Source organism: Xenopus laevis, chromosome 4L (genome assembly GCF_017654675.1).
Source record: "Xenopus laevis strain J_2021 chromosome 4L, Xenopus_laevis_v10.1, whole genome shotgun sequence".
Taxonomy (NCBI): Eukaryota; Metazoa; Chordata; class Amphibia; order Anura; family Pipidae; genus Xenopus; species Xenopus laevis.
The window spans coordinates 113,775,944-113,792,624 of NC_054377.1; the positions used below are offsets into that span (position 1 = coordinate 113,775,944).

General features: G+C 35.6%; 1 long non-coding RNA gene across 1 annotated transcript; it reads left to right on the plus strand.

Moving 5' to 3' along the window:
- Positions 1 to 88: 88 nt before the first annotated feature.
- On the plus strand, positions 89 to 16,318 carry LOC121403092. Its single transcript, XR_005967042.1, has 3 exons — positions 89 to 550; positions 6,359 to 6,482; positions 16,053 to 16,318. It is a non-coding gene; the product is annotated as an uncharacterized LOC121403092 (long non-coding RNA).
- The last annotated feature ends 363 nt before the right edge of the window (positions 16,319 to 16,681 follow it).

Genomic DNA, 16,681 nt, shown 5'->3' on the forward strand with positions numbered 1-16,681 from the left:
AGCCTCAGCTTGCTTCAGGTAAAATGATCTTTTCAGCTTCACGATCCAGCTCATCATTATTACTAATATTGTTCTGTGCTCTGCTTCCCCCTCCCTGAAATCCCTCTCATCAGCAGCAAACTCTTGCTAGCAAACCCCAGCCTAACCAAATGTTCAGTTATTTGCACTAAGACTAATCTGAGCCTGTAAGATACAATAAGAAAGACAAAAAAACAGAGGATAAGAGAGCATCCACAGGGTGCCTGGTAGATGCTGAGAATGGAAAGGATTTTTTTTTTCACTCCAGCTTGTTCATTTGCAGAGCTAGTTGCAGCAATCTCTTGATATCCACAGTCATTTGCAATGCAACAGCAAGAACAGCTTTCTCCAGAAACTACACTGCCACAATAAACAGGCTGAAACAGAGTATACACTTTCTGCAGAGGCTTGCTAGGAAACACTGTAGCATGCTTTTTAATTTGATTATGTTAGCATGATCCTTTCTACAGCATGTTTAACATAAAGGAGAGGAATCAGATGTCTGCTGAGGACAATAGCAAAGATTCACATGGTAAGCTTATTCTATTATTGGCATGCTTATTTCAATGTCAGCTCTCCTATTCTGTTGCAGTGATATAGATGCACAGCTCATTAATTCCTGTGAAATGTTAAAGACCCCATTGTTCCAGATATTATAGCCTTTTGGTGAATCTACAGCTAACTGTTCAGGCAGCAGCTAATGGTAGCTATGCATGCAAGCTGGCTATCTTCTCGTTAGATTGCTTTTGGTTTTATAGTACATGTCACAGATAAGCCAGGGTTAACAGCAATTTCTAGGAGAGGCTAACGCAGTGGAGCCGTGGAAGGAAGAGAGACACTTGCCCTGCAGCAATAACGATCTTGGTAAGTCAGTGTCAGTAACCTCACAACGTGTATGTATCAAAGGATCTTGTTTCATTTTGTGCATGTGATGGATTTCTCTGTGTAAATGAGCATCAATCCATCGCTGTTTCCCTGATATGAAACTAAAACAAAGGCTACTCATATTTAATTCTATAGAAACACAGCACCACCCATTGCAAATCACCATCAGTCTAATCCCCATTTGTTAAAGCAGAACAGTAGGTGCCTGTCTTCCTATCAAGTAGCCCACCAGTGCATACAATATATAAACGTGATTGTGATTCCAATGATCTAAGGTTAAATATCTTTGTTTAATGGATGAGGCATTGCTGTGTGTGTGAGAATGTGTCACTTTTATTCAGAAGCAGTGAAAATGCAGAATTCCGTACACCCTCATTTGTCTTCTCTTCTGCTGCTCCTAAATATCAAAGCTCACATGTTGGTCCCAGAATTAACTTGAAATAATGTGGCTTGTGTGGTTTCTGAAGCATTTCTTTAAAAAGGAACATTCATCTGTAATACATACAGTATCTGCAGTGTATCATCTTTTAAAAGGATGTTTCATTAACAAGGTTGGCTATATGCACTGACTATTAAACACAGAAGATACAGAAACGATTTCTATGTGATCAGAGTACAGCAGTAGCTATCCCATATACTGCATATAGATCAATTGATTTACTTTACACAACATTAGTGTTTTTCATATCAAGAGGCTGTCAACTGTGGACATGCTGTTAATGTATCATGTAACTGCCTAATGCAAAGCTGTTTTCTCTTTCTAGGTCCTATTGCCACATAACCGAAACATTGAGATGTACATTTTTTTATGCTACAACAGAAACTATAGAATAACAAATCTGGGGACTTGAGTCAAGATTCTAACTGCATGCTTTAGGCGGATTTACACTAATTCAGATACTTCCAAGAAATATATTTAATTAAGTTCACTGAGGAATACTTTATTTAATGTTTATGCTTAAAAATTATTGATGTTCAAAGGGAATGCTACCCCTCTTGTTGTTATTGCAAAAAAAACTAAAATAATGGTATATGTATATAAAATGGTACATGTTGTACTAGATAAGAATTTCTTCCAAAAAGTAAATATCTTATATCATGAACCTCCAACAGGTGGCCCTCAAGCCATTAGACTACAATACTCATCATCACCTGATGCCACAAAATTGCCGAAGACAGGTGGGAGTTGCAGATTAGCAACACATGTAGAGCCTCTACAGCTGTTATTATTTAATGGTTTAAAAATGTATGTTCAGTATTTATATACAGTAGCTTAGCTCCATATCTGCAACTCTACAAGTTCTTCAGATGTGCAAGCTAGGACATCAACATTTATAGATATCATATACATGTTTGTTCAAATACCGTAATTATATGTTAGGGTATATTAAACATAGCTCTAATCACTTACAAAAAAAAAAAATGACAAGCACATATGCGTTAGTTTTCATCATGCAATTAAATTTCAATTGCTCTAATTGCCTCTTGCTCCTACTAGCCATAGCACATTATAGACCTGGGAGCAGATAGTGAGGATTACTGAGATAAAATTCTTACACAGGTGGCTAAGGGCTCAGACTAAAATGAGAAACTGTTATCCAATAACATTATTCCTTATAGATTTTGATGCCACAAGAACAAATTCCACATATTTAAGGAACACATTTCCTGATTGGTTCTTGGAACATAGATATGTACACAAATTTTACTTGAATGCACTTGTCCAAATGGTCAGATGATCTGGAGACTCAGGAAAGAAACAGTGGAAAACAAACGTTCCTTTCATTAGATAGGTATGCTGATTTAAAAACAGGCATTATACTATGTTAACTAAGTATCTCCAGGCAGATGGGTACTTTTATATTCTATATAGGCAGTGGCTACTTGCTCTTTGTTAGTGATAATTGCTACATAGTAAACGTTATTACAGCAACATGGTATGTTATTAGCATTCCCAGTTCAACTATAACATAAGAACACCATTTATTGATGTAGGAATAATTTAAGGGAGGATTGGAGTGTTTAGAACAGAAGGCTTTTTGTATGTACTGTCCTGGGCAAAAGAAGGCATAGATTCTCTCTGGAAACAAATCATCCCTATTCTGTGTATTTGCATTTATACATGTCAATGGGAGTCACCATACTGATCGCCTTGGCTGATACATTCTTCATTGAAAGAACGTCATGCAGTCTTTTATGTGGCTCATTTATTCATTTTTTGCACACATATTTCTTGGGCCCATCTACTCTGTCTGGTTGATACCTTTCTCTGCTCCCTTTGTTTTTATCTCTGGGTTCATGGTACAAACAACAATACTTTCTTGCCGCACACCACATACTTATTTATGCATACAGGGTGCATTCAATCCCAAACTGCTTCCAAGTCCAACATGCCTTCCAATATGCATGTATGGATGAAGCACATCAGTTTTTTTTTGCAAATTTGCCTTAATCACATTTATTTGCAGAAATTCAAAACACAAGCTTTAGGGGAACAACCCTTTCCTTGTGGTACAAATTCAGCAAACTTTCTTTTGTAAGCCCTAAACTTATTCCCCCATAAGTAATAATATGGCCTATATTTGCTCAGGTGCAGTAACCCATAATAACTAATAAGATGCATTATTAAATAGGTGACCAGTAAAGGCTTACAGCTAATTAGTTTCTGCAAGTTACTGCACACGGGCAAACTTAAAGTAATATTGTATAGCATTCAACCAAAATGTAGCAATGTGTACAGATTTATTTGTTTCAGCGAGAGTTAAATTGCATAGCATGACTCTCAAGATCTGAAACAAATGAATAAAATATATATTTTCTGTTTCAACATAACACATCTACCATTCTCACATCTACCATGTCTCTTCTATTATTGACTGATACAGATATTATGTTATCTTTTAGATTAACCAGTAGGCTGTTGTATATAAAGATATAAATACTGTATATGTAAGAGTTTCTTAATATCATCTTTATAACTTTAAATTCATTAACTTCATTATTTTTCAGCAATCTAAGGGGAATAACTATAATTTGTACTTACCAGTCAAAAGGATATAAACTATTATGGCAAGAACCAACAGGGGTATTATTAATTTAGGTCAGAAATAGATATAAGACCTTCTAGTGGTATTCAAAGTCTGCAAGAAAGTAATTGGAAGCCCCCCCCCACTCCTCAGAGGCTGCACCTGCCCCAGTTGATAATGCAGAATGACATCTTCATTTCAGGATAAGGAAGACTCCATATATACAGTCTATATTATTATTACACAGCATCCTTCAAGCGAAATGGTTGTAATTTGCTGATGCTGTCCATCTTCCTTCATATCAGTGCATAAAATAGTAGATTCCTATTTTCTAGTTTATAGTCTAGTCTGAATTGTAGAGAATCTAAAAATGTTTTAAAAAAATCTACAAAATAAAATAAATGTCCTTTTTTAGTTTCTAATAATTATGGATCTATGTGTTACATTAATTCTAGTATCCAACAAATCTGAATACTCTTAATCCATAACTCTATGGAGTAATTTTATTTTATTTCCAATTCTCATTCAAACAAATTGCCATTGGAACCTTAGGGGCCGATTCACTAACTTCGAGTGAAGGATTCGAAGGTAAGAAACTTCGAATTTCGAAGGTTTTTTTGGGCTACTTCAACCATCGAATGGGCTACTTCGACCTTCGACTACGACGACGACTTCGAATCGAAGGATTTGAAGTAAAAAATCGTTCGACTATTCGACCATTTGATAGTCGAAGTACTGTCTCTTTAAAAAAACTTCGACCCCCTAGTTCGCCGTCTAAAAGCTACCAAAGTCAATGTTAGGATGAAGGTCCCCATAGGCTTGGCTAACTTTTTTTGATCGAAGGATATTCCTTAGATCGTTGGATTAAAATCCTTCGAATCGTTCGATTCAAAGGATTTTATCATTCGATCGAAGGAATTATATATCGATCGAACTATCTGCGCTAAATCCTTCAACTTCGATATTCGAAGTCGAAGGATTTTAATTCCTAGTCGAATATCGAGGGTTAATTAACCCTCGATATTCGACCCTTAGTGAATCGGCCCCTTATTGTCTAAACATTGTTTAATTCATTAATAGGCGTTGTCAATTAGTTGCTGACAAAAATGTTCAATTTGCCTTATTTGAAACTTATGATGCTTGTGATTGCTTGTGGTCAACTGTCTCTAGAATAGTATTCTGAAATTGAATTCAGGATTTACCATCATGGCAACACAATTTACAAGAATGGGGGAGGGGGGGCTTTCTCTGCTTGAATGATTGCCTTTAAAGCCAAAATAAATTGTCCAACTCTTAAATTCTTTAAATTTGCAGTTGGGTTTAATTACTGAGAGAGGTGTTAGAGCTCAGAGTTTCTGCTGAGTTCTGACACTTCATAGAACAAAATGGTGTTCAACTGCTCAAAGCAGTCTGACAAAGTAATCTGTTCTTTGAGAATAAGTAAATAGAACTGTTAAGAAGGTACAGCAGAATTGTTTATTGTGTTATAGTCCATATAATCTATCAATGGAAATTCTATATTTTATTGAAGTATTGCCTACATAAGCTATACCACCATCACGGTATATTTTACAGTAGCTTTCCCAAGTGCAGCCGCAGGAATAATTTCTTTCATTGCATACTGACAGATAACCCATGAAATAATGATCTCTCCATCTACAAGTTAAGCTACCCTTCTCCAAAGAATTTCTCATTATACCTAGTTAAAAAGTGGAATAGCCATGGGCCAGTTCATACATTTCAAACTAGCTATAGAAATCAAAAGCTAGTTCCTGAAATCCACCCCGAAAAGAAGAAATGTCAAATATTTTAATAGGGTAGTTCAAATTATTTCCTTATTAAATTAATGAAATACAATTATTGTTAAATAAAAGACAATTCTCCATCAAGTCCCATCCTTCTGTGTGTCTCCACCAGCAGATAACATATAATAATATTTTAATGCAAATGCAATACAGTGACTTTTATATGTATTCTAGGCTTTTATATTTATTCTATGGGTTTCATACTTCGAGGTTTGTCTGTGTTTTCTTTGGAAGCTTTGTGACTCCAGAAGAATGTACTTCAGGATTTCACAGGGATCTTGGTTTAGCACAACTACAATGGAAATTTCCTTCATAAGGTCATTCATTTTCCTAGGGGTCAATGAAAACAATTCACTAACATCTATTTTGACACTTGCTAAGATAGATCTTTATGAAAGACATTTTGTGATGCAGAGGCCTGATTTTACCAGTGTAAAATCAATACCCTGGGGTTATTTATCAAGCATAGTGGTGTCACTTTCCTTGTCACCTTGATGTTCCTTTACATGAAGACATTACAGCATCTCACAAGATGTGTAATTCTTTCAAATTTAAACCATCAATATAGTGGAATAACAAGTAACAAATAATATATTATTTTGCCACTTTTCTACCCTTTTACAGCCTAAGGAAATTGGCTTAATACAAAATGAGTCCTACTGCTACCCTAATCTATGGCCCTACAGACCTACTTAACAGAAGAGTGAAAGACTGGAAATGTGACTCCAATCAGTCATCATATTTCAAGGTGCACTTGCTAATTTATTCTGTGCATTTTTCTTGTTCTCCTGTTTGAATGGCAATCAGACATTGTGCATTTTAATATATCAGTATTATTGCATCCTTTGCTTTTTGGAAAAAAAGAAGATAGTGGTATTGCTTTAGTATATAGAAAAGATCCTTACCAGGTAATCAGTACAACCCAAATATTTGTATAGGTTTAGGGCAGCTTTAGGCACCTTGAACCCAGAACTTTAGGGTTTGAGATACTGCTAACTCATAATCATGTGCAGATTACATTGTACTTATGATTAAGGGAGTTCCTCCCGAAACGCATAAGGTTTTACTCAGCAATTTATTGTAATAAACTTTTGCCCAGAAGTGCCATCCTATTGTGGAGTTTGTCGTGCGGAAAAGTGGGGATGCTGTGGACTGAGCACCTGGTCAAGGGAATAGCGGAGAGGTAGAGCAGTCCCTTTTGGTTATTACTTTACTTACATTGTACTTAGACCAACCCACTAAAACTATTGCACCCACATCCACCGATTCAGTTAAAGAGCCCCTCAATGCAAAGTTTTGAGGCACTTTTGTGTATAAGGACCTTATGCAATAGAGTTGGGGAATAAACACAAAGATAGGAATTTTATTTATATACAACTCCTTCAATCATAGCTGTTAAAATTTGGGTTTAGGGTGATCAATACATGATGTCTATTTAGCCATTTATGGAACACTTATTCCTGGTTAAGTGAGAAGACATGGGGGTCAGTAGTGACCACCAATATTATTTATATATTTCCCACTGAGCATACTATATCAATGAGTGGGCACATACTATAACTCAAACTAAAAATGGGGTATCTATCTCCCAAGGTGCTACAGTGAATATCTTGTCATTTCTCACCCAACGAAATGTAAAATAAGCTTTATCTCTGGACAATAATAAACTTTCTAAATAAACAGCTAAACAAAATCTATTTTATCTAAAATCTATTTCACAGACCAATGAAATATTTGACCTAACTGTGCATCAAAATCAGACACTAGCTTCTACTTTGAGAACAGAATATTCTGTTCATGTTGAATTATAATGCCACTGTTCCTTACAAAACTTCTATCTATCTAGAGCCATAACATAAGCCACTTTTAACCAAAATGGATGGCTGGGTACAAAATTGCATTTGTCAACTGAAATGTTAATGGTCAGATGTGCAAATATAGGGTCAGGCAATAGGAATTATAGCTTTTTCAACAAGTCATTGCAAAATATATTCCTCATCTTGGAAGTCTTTCTGGAGAAGGTGCCCATGTACACTTGAAGTACTTGTTATTGTATTTCAATGCAAATTCTTTTTTATTGGTGGGACATGGTCTAAAGTAAAAAATTAAAAAAAGCATGTTCTTTTTGAATGGGAATTTGGGGTGTTGTATTTCCTCTTCATGCTTTTGCATACGTGTCCAGGGCATTCGTTAATTACCCCCATGATTTTCTTGATGAATAATGTAATAACCTGTTGGTAGTTCCACTGGATTGATCATTGCCGTTTTTCTAAAAAGATTGAGATGATCAAAGGCCTTGTGGGACAGTACCTTTAAGGTGACCCATACTGCATTGTTTACCTTATCTTAACACATTTGCTGTACAATCACACCTTCAGCAAAGTCTTCAGTAATTTTCATTGCTGCACACTAGTTGCATTTGATTTATACCAATATTTTTAAGCTATGTTATAGCTTTTCACGCTATAACAATCCAATCCAATAAGTGGGCAACCAAATTTCCTCCTTATTAATACACTATATTTGGAATTTAGAGAATACAGATTAAGCAGTCTCCTTCATTTAGAGATATGACTCCCATAGCTGTTTGAATGGTGCTACTTTTGGTAACAATAGAAAAGTGTTTCTTGTCCTGGATCTATTGCTATTTACATAAAAGGGAAATGCTAGGGGAAAAAACTGATATTACATCGAGAGAAATTCTAAACAAAGGTTACAGGTTTGAAAGTAGAACGGAAACCCTGGGTAATAGGTTGTCTCCTGGTCTCATTGAAACAAGTAAACAAACTAAAACTTGGTAATACACAAAATGAATGTATAAATGTGGCTCAAGACAATGTATCATTTGTAATTATGTTAACAAACACAAACAATTAATTCCTTAGTTACAGAAATAGGTACAAAATAAGACACTGCATTAAGGGGTAGATTTATCAAATGTCGAGGTGAATTTTTGAATGAAAAAAATTCAAATTTTCGAGCTATTTTTTGTGTACTTTGACTAGGGAATAGTCCAAATTCAACTCAAATTTGAAAAAAATCAAAAATTCAAATATCTAAATTTAGCATGTACTGTCTCTTTAAAAATTCGACTTCGACCATTCGCCATCTAAAACTTGCTGAATCTTTTTAAGCCTATTAGGGACCTCCTAGAACCTATTTGGAGTCAATTGGTGGACTTTGAAAAATCAAAGTTTTTTTGGAAAAAAACGTTGATTAGAATTCGATCAAATACGATATTCCTTTGATTCGTATGATTCGAATTCCAAATATAGACCTATTCTATCAAAAATGGATCTATTCAGCCAAAAAAAACTTTGACTTAATTTTGGTTGTTTTTTTTTAATTAGAATTTTGACGTTTTTCAAATTTGAAATTCGGCCTTTGATAAATTACCCCTAAATGTAATACTAAATATGTTTTTTATTTATTGACGTGAAAAATGTAAAAAAAAAAATATATATGACAACCAGTAGAAAACTGAAAGAAAGAATTAGAGAACTTATTTTAAATATAGTAAAAAATGATAATGTTCCAATGGGGCCTTGTCCTATTTGACAGTTACACATATAGACAGAGTAATACCAGGTCCCAGAGGAGGAAATATTATCAATCAATTAATTAATAAAGAAACCAAATGTATTTTCTTTTTCTTTTTAGGTACTAGGTAACCAGAAGGATTTAACCTCAAATATGGTGTATCTTGTTATGTTTGACTATAAATTGTACTTTTTTAGAGATTGCAATAATAAACTAATAATGATTTTAATTTAACTATGCTTGTGGCGTTATAATTGGGTGGTCCTGGATTGAGCCAGCCTTTACCCCGAGTGTTTGAAATGCTACAAGTCACCCTATCTAGGAAATTATCACTTAAAAGTATGCACTAATGTGCCTTAGAGAAATAATCATAGGCACAAAGGTTGTCATGATCATTGATCCAGATAATTATCTAATTAAAATGCCAGGACCAAGAAGAAATTAATTTTCCCAATCTCTAAATTCAGTTCTCTGATTCTTTACAATTTTTTTATTAAATGTTTTTCTTTGAATTAATAAAGAGTATGACTATTTAAGGATGAATTTAATAGATTTAGGTATGTGTGCCAATTAGTATTTTATGTGTGCATTTTCTGTCTTGAGAAGTCCCCCAGCTTTGTGAAGGCTCTTTGATTCAGGGACTGATTTGTCATGCCTTAATGCAATTTACAAAGCAGTAATTATGGTTACTGTTCACATAACACTATTATTGAGCACTTTTAGCAATTTTGGCACAGTTTGTTTCAGTGCAGGAGATAATTGTGTTTTTCCCCACATGCAATTTGTATCAGGGAGTAAGGATTAGGATGAGTGATAGAGCTTAGTACTGTTGCTGATACTACAACCCCATTAAACAGAGAGTTGTTCTCAGACCAGTCATATACTGTACACTCTGGTGAAATGACACAGGTGTCAACTTTGGTAAATATTTTGGTAAACACTTTCTGGTAACATCAAAATGTAAAGCTGTGCTCACTATTAAACATTAAAGAAGTCAGGATGTAATAAGTGAGGAATACATTAAGGTATGGACAACAATCAATGTTTTTCTAAAAGGGGAGGCTGTTATAATAGCTTTTTGCACATAATAGATACATGTCTAAGTAAGAAATCCATACTACAGGGTCCTCCCCCCAATTTATTTTCTCACTGGTCACCTGAGTCTCCTGGGTGGAGGGTTATGTTAACATTTAAAGTGGTGCCCCAATGAAAAAAAGCCCCTCACATTCACAGTCAGACCATGACCTGTCTGGCCACTCCCCAGTTGTAACAAAGCTCTACCCACATCTGCCTAACCTCACTCACTCCTGCAAGCCCTGCCTTTGTAACAACTTGCAGATTTTACATCTCAGGGCCCCCTTCTGTCACAGCAACTCTGATCAGTATATCCTAAAATCCCAGGCCTGGCTATCTGACCACCCAGACTGCAGCATTCTATGGTACCATACTATACATCAATGCATTGTAGCACAAGGAGACACCATGAACCAAGGTGATTCTTAAAGGAAGTGAGCTTTAATGTTCCATCTGCTGACACCAAATGTGTAGTCCTGTCAGTTTGACCAAGGAGAAAACATATAAATAGGGCTTTTGAGCTTGGTTATATTGCCCATTGCAGTAGTAGGTACAAACCTAACAATGCCATTGTGGGATGATACGGATACCTACATAGCAGCACACACTTTACCATGGAAACACAAAACTGCTTAAAAGTTTTTATAATAACAGTTTCAGTATAAACACAGTTACTCTATATAAAATATATAAAGTGCCACTGCACAGCTACACTGCTAAGGCTAAGGCTGTTTCCAACCAAAGAGAGGAGGAGAAAGAGGGGGACAGAATTTTAAATAGGAAAAGGAGGAAGCAATACATATTGACAGTTAAAGCTGCCAATAGTGTGTGTGTATATATATATATATATATATATATATATATATATATATATATATATATATATATATATAAATTAAGACTATTCTCAGTCAACAGAATGCATATAGTGTATTTATAAATAAGTATCTCTTTTTTGTTCATGTGCAAGTCAGCTTTTGTTCTGTTTGCTCTTTGGCAGTAGATAGCAGTTGTGTTAACAAAGGGTCATTTTATATCCCTGTGTGTGTGTGGGCATATGGCTGAATGATACAGAAAACAGTCCTTATGGTATTTTTCTGTGTCAGCTACAGTCATAATTCTTATACACCCATGAAATAACTTGACCTTTTGTTAAAGCTGTCAACCAACTGTCATGCAGATGAAACACAGGCTCAACTGTGCACATGCAATAAAAGAGCTGAAAATTAGTGATGTGTGAATCTGTCCCGTTTTGCTTCTATGAAAAATTAGCAAAACGGCAAAAAATTTGCGAAGCTCATTGAAGTCAATGGCCGTCCAAATAATTTTGACGTGGCGAGTAAATTCACCCATCACTACTGAAAATCTGTATTAGAAAAAATGAAAGAAAAAAATCATTACAATTATCTGTAGCATAAAAAAATTATATTTCAATTTGTCTGAATCAACCTTTGTTCTCTTAGAAATGTCATTATTGAATTCAGATAAAGTAAACATTTTGGAGAAGAGGCATAAAACAGTCAGTTGCAGTTAGTCTTTAGCAATTTCGAATTACAATAGCAGCTAATGGTATTTTGTCTAGTAATCATCAAGCTACTTTATAGTATCATATGCACAGTAGATCTTATATGTATAGAATAAAATAGGCTTATTTCCAAACTATAAATAGGCATATCTCTTACCTACACGAGATTCCTGAGATCAAGGCAAATGCATATTGGCATGCTTCTGTACAGCCCCCATGTACATGCGCCAGTAGGAGTATATTTTAAGGAAGTATATAAAAAGGAAGGTGAAATGTAGAAACCCAGAAGGTGCATACTATACTGGAGATTGGTATATCATACAGTACCTTGGATTTAATTATCCTATAAGTTCGGTAATGAAATTCTTGACTACATACACACACAACAACTCATTTTAGTTTTGTTTCTTGTTATTACATTGAGTTTCATTTAGAAATTGTATCTGGATTATTGTGCTGGTTGTCCAGCCCTTTGCCTGGAGCTATTCTTAAAATTAGAATGTCTTACAATCTTGGCCAGCCAGCATACTTATTGATATGGCCCTATTAAAGAGCAAGTAAAGATTAGACAAGACATATTGAATTGAGTAGTCTTGGTTCATTTGTGTTTAGTTTCTACTTTACAGCAGTATTTTGAAGATTAATGAAGTACCTTTACATATCTGTGTATAAAGAAACAATCAATGCTCTGGTATGAAAATCCATTCCAATTAGAAACTTGGTCAAACTGGGGGAAAAGTTAGGCATGTTATAATGATCAGTTGTTCTTTTAATCATAAGGGGATGCAGGCATTCATTTTATAGAAGAAAACTTTTATCTGTAAAACAATTTCTGTTTCTACCCATGTGCCAGATATACACATAATCATGTACTTTAACTAAAACGACCCTTTCTTTGTGCAATGGGAAATGTTGTAATTGAATTGATACCATCCTTATTATTTCTTACTGTTCAATCCAGCTAGAGGGAGCTCAGTGACTGACACTGAAAAATGAAGGACATCAAAGGAATACATTAAACTTGTTTAAATATACCCATATCCAATTTCACATTCAATACTATTTCATAGTATTAGTTCGGTAAACATTTCTATCTCTGGTGTCATAAGGGCTAATTACTTTAAAATTTGTATCTTATTTGTAGAAATTGTGATCATAGTATTAAATAGTGCTGCATATTTTGCATCTTAAAGTACTGCATTTTATTTGCAAATATTGTGTTCTTGCAAAAGAGCTATATACATATACAGTAGGTGCCTACATACAAATGACTTAAGTTCATCTATCCTATACTGTGACACAAAATATAACAAATGTAAAACTTTGGTGTCTAAAAGTTTGCAAGTACATGTAGAAGTCAATGGGAGTTATCCTTGGGGACAAAATTCCTAAATTTTATTTAAAAAAAACGTTCATGACAACAATATGTGGTGACACTAAAAAAAATTGTATTCCTGGCTACCAGGAAAATATCAATGACAACCAGTTAAGTATTAACAAGTCGCATGTTTATAAATGCAGATACATGTCATTTAATGTGAATTAAGAGCTAATTTTTTCACCTTTTCACCAGATTTGAGACAAAATGCATATTTCCCCAATGGTGTACTCAAATGTGCACATGTGTTTTGTTGCTGGGAAAATACACAAGAAAAAATGCCCATTAACTCCAATGTATTTGAAGTGAGAAAAAAAGACATGGAGAAAATAACACCCTTGACTCCAGTGCATTTGGCATGAGAATAAACATGGTGATAAAATGTCATTTTGGTGAAATTTTGCCATTTTGCTGATTTTTCATGTTTCATGAAATGGGATAGTTTAGCTCCTATCTAATCAGATGTCCAACTCCTTTCATGTGAACATCCATTTTCAGGGGGTGTCAGTACTCGAACACCAAGCACGAACACCTTTCTGAATTCTTGCTCCCTGATGCAAAAACAATGCAATTGTTTTTTGTAGAGGAATAATTTCTTCAATTTGGGAAATAAATTGTCAAATATGAACAATTGCCATGTTTTAGAATCAGTATACTTTGTAAAAAGATACTGGTTATTGATCAGCTCTTAAATTCTGTCTGGTTGCTGTGGATCTCTGGGCAAGAATAAACTCTGCCTGTGTTTGTGCAGGAAGAACTATAAACACCCCCAGAGTGCAACTGTACATTTAACAGCTAAATAAATATTTGTAGTCTGCATAATGTTACTTTATACTATTGCTATCAGAACATTGTATAACTGTTCGGTATAAAGAGGATGGTAACAGGAACAGATGCATATCATGAGCAGATTTGCTACTTTGTAACAATAAATCACATGATCAAATTCTTGGCAAAGTCATCGTCTGATTTTGTTAAAAGTATTATTTCCTGGAAAGCATCTCACATCCCAGCAATAAGATTAGAATGATATACACCATAGAAATGATTATAAGGCTGTTTCACTGAAGAGTGGACATAGCCTCAGGTGTCACGGAAATATTATACGTGTATTGAACTGATGAAAGGAGATTATAAAGAACATGCTTTACTTAAAAAAGCGACATCTTCATTTGTTTTGGAAATCAAAACATTTAACAGATTTATTACATAGATATAGCAGCTCTTGATCACACAATTTCTTATACTGCAAATGAGAAGTAGAAAAAATATAACACAGATATAGCCTTACATTGGGCATCTCATCAACATTCTTCTGTATTTCTAATTTACTAAGGCACAGATTGGAGGTTTTTTTATTAACCTGGAGATGGCAGGTATCTTTGCAACAAGAGAGACCTTACAAGTGCCCCTAGGCAACCTAGCCGGCCATCTTGTCCTTCCACCACCACCATAAGTGAACATGGGTGAATGCATATGTTTCAATGGTGCAGTGGGGTAGTGAGAACAACACAAAGACAGTGCTCTGTGGACAACCATCTGTGATGAGTGGGTGGTGATGGGATGAGGGCCAGGAGCAGGAGTAGGCAGACAGAGGATATAAATGCCTAGCATAACCCCACCATTGCACCCTAGGCCCGTGCCTCTTCTCCTTATTCTAAGTTCTGGCTCTAGGCTTTAGTTACTAAAGGAGTGTAACTTGCAAAAAATTCATACGAATTGTGAATTTAGGAGCAAAGCGCCGAAGGTATAAGGTTGCTAAGGAGCTTGTACTTGCAAAGCCTGCAGTTGTGTTTGATCCAAGTGGTGCAACATTTAGCACCTGTAGGTGCATCATGCAATAAATCCAATACTGAATGCCTGATCAAAGCAGGTGTAAGGTATAGGGCTCCATTGTGCCTTAACTGTCTGCAGTGGAAGAGGGAGAGTATATCCTGCATACTATCCCAGTTCCATATAATATCCCATAAGACAAGGTAGACATATAACTAGATAAAATGACAATTACAAACATTCCAGAATACATGACAGGATAAATACAGAGCCAGTTCCATAAACAACTCTTACAGAACACACAGTAGTTTAAATACAGTGCCAGTTTCCTGTAATAGTAACCCAAGTACACATGGCAAGACAAATGCAGTGCCAACATCTATCCAGTTTGTTGTAGGGAAATTCATTGGTGTTGGTTTAGAAAGGCTTAGCACCACTATTAGAGTATTGCAGGAACGTTTTTTGAAGTGGACACACCAATTATGCTGGAATTCATTCACTGCATTGTGTTCAAAAAAACATGGTGATTTTAAAGTTTGCAAATCTGACTGTATTCATAAATGAGCCTTGGATGAGAGGTTTTCAAACTTCATAGGATCAAGCACCCCTAGATGTTCCAATATTTATTCGAGTTTCTTTTAGTGCAAAATTCATTATAAATACATTCAAACATTGTTGTAGTGGCGGAACTACCGGGGGAGCAGGGGGTGCGATTGGGCCAGGGTCCGGACCCCCTCAGGGCCCCCCGGCAGCTCATGCACTGGCAATTTCCGCCCGCAGCGGCCAATTTCCGGCCAGATAATCTTGTACTGAGGGGGGCGGTAGGCCCGGCTGCAGGTCCAGCACCAGGGCCCGCCCCCTACAGTTACGTTACTGCATTGTTGCCAACGTTTCTCTGCTCTAACAGTTTCTTAAGAGTCTATTATGACTATCATGCAAACAGGTCTGATGACTGGGAAGTCTACAAGTGAAGAATCCATAGAAACATGGAATAATATCACAATGTAAATTTCTTTTTCTCTTTTCAGGAATAAAGCAGAAGGAGCTAGTGATGGGATCGACAATGCAATGAAGAAATGCAAACACTGCAAAATCCTTCATAAGCAGAGGTGCAATCACAAATGATCAATAATCAAAGTATTTTGCAGGTACACAGCAGGAAGAACCAATAACTGGAGGGACAAAAGGTGGAAGAAAAAACACTGGTAATAGGAATGTAAGCAGTCTCAAGTCAAAAGTGTAAACACTTAAGTCCCTTTCATGAAACTCATCTACTAGAGGGACTGATGGAAGAACAAATGAGTTCAGGTGTTGTAAGTCAGATGCAAGCAGGGTTCCAAGTAAGTAATGTAAGTGCTTAATATACAGCAGAGAATGGTGGATGGAGGGGCTACAGCTGGAGGAATGGGAAGTAAAGTTAAGGATTTAATGCAAAGTATTTATTAGTCTTGTGATATGAAGCTTGGAAGGGTCAAGCGCAAAATAAAGTATGAAGAGAAGCAGTAGGAGGATCCAGACAATATATCAGAAACAAGCAGGATCAGAACTAAAAACCTTAAAAAATCTTTCACTCTGGGTTTTTTTCTTTTGGTAAGTTCTATACTTTTACACTTCAAAAGCATTCTATTAGGTTCATTAGCTCCTGATGAAATTATTG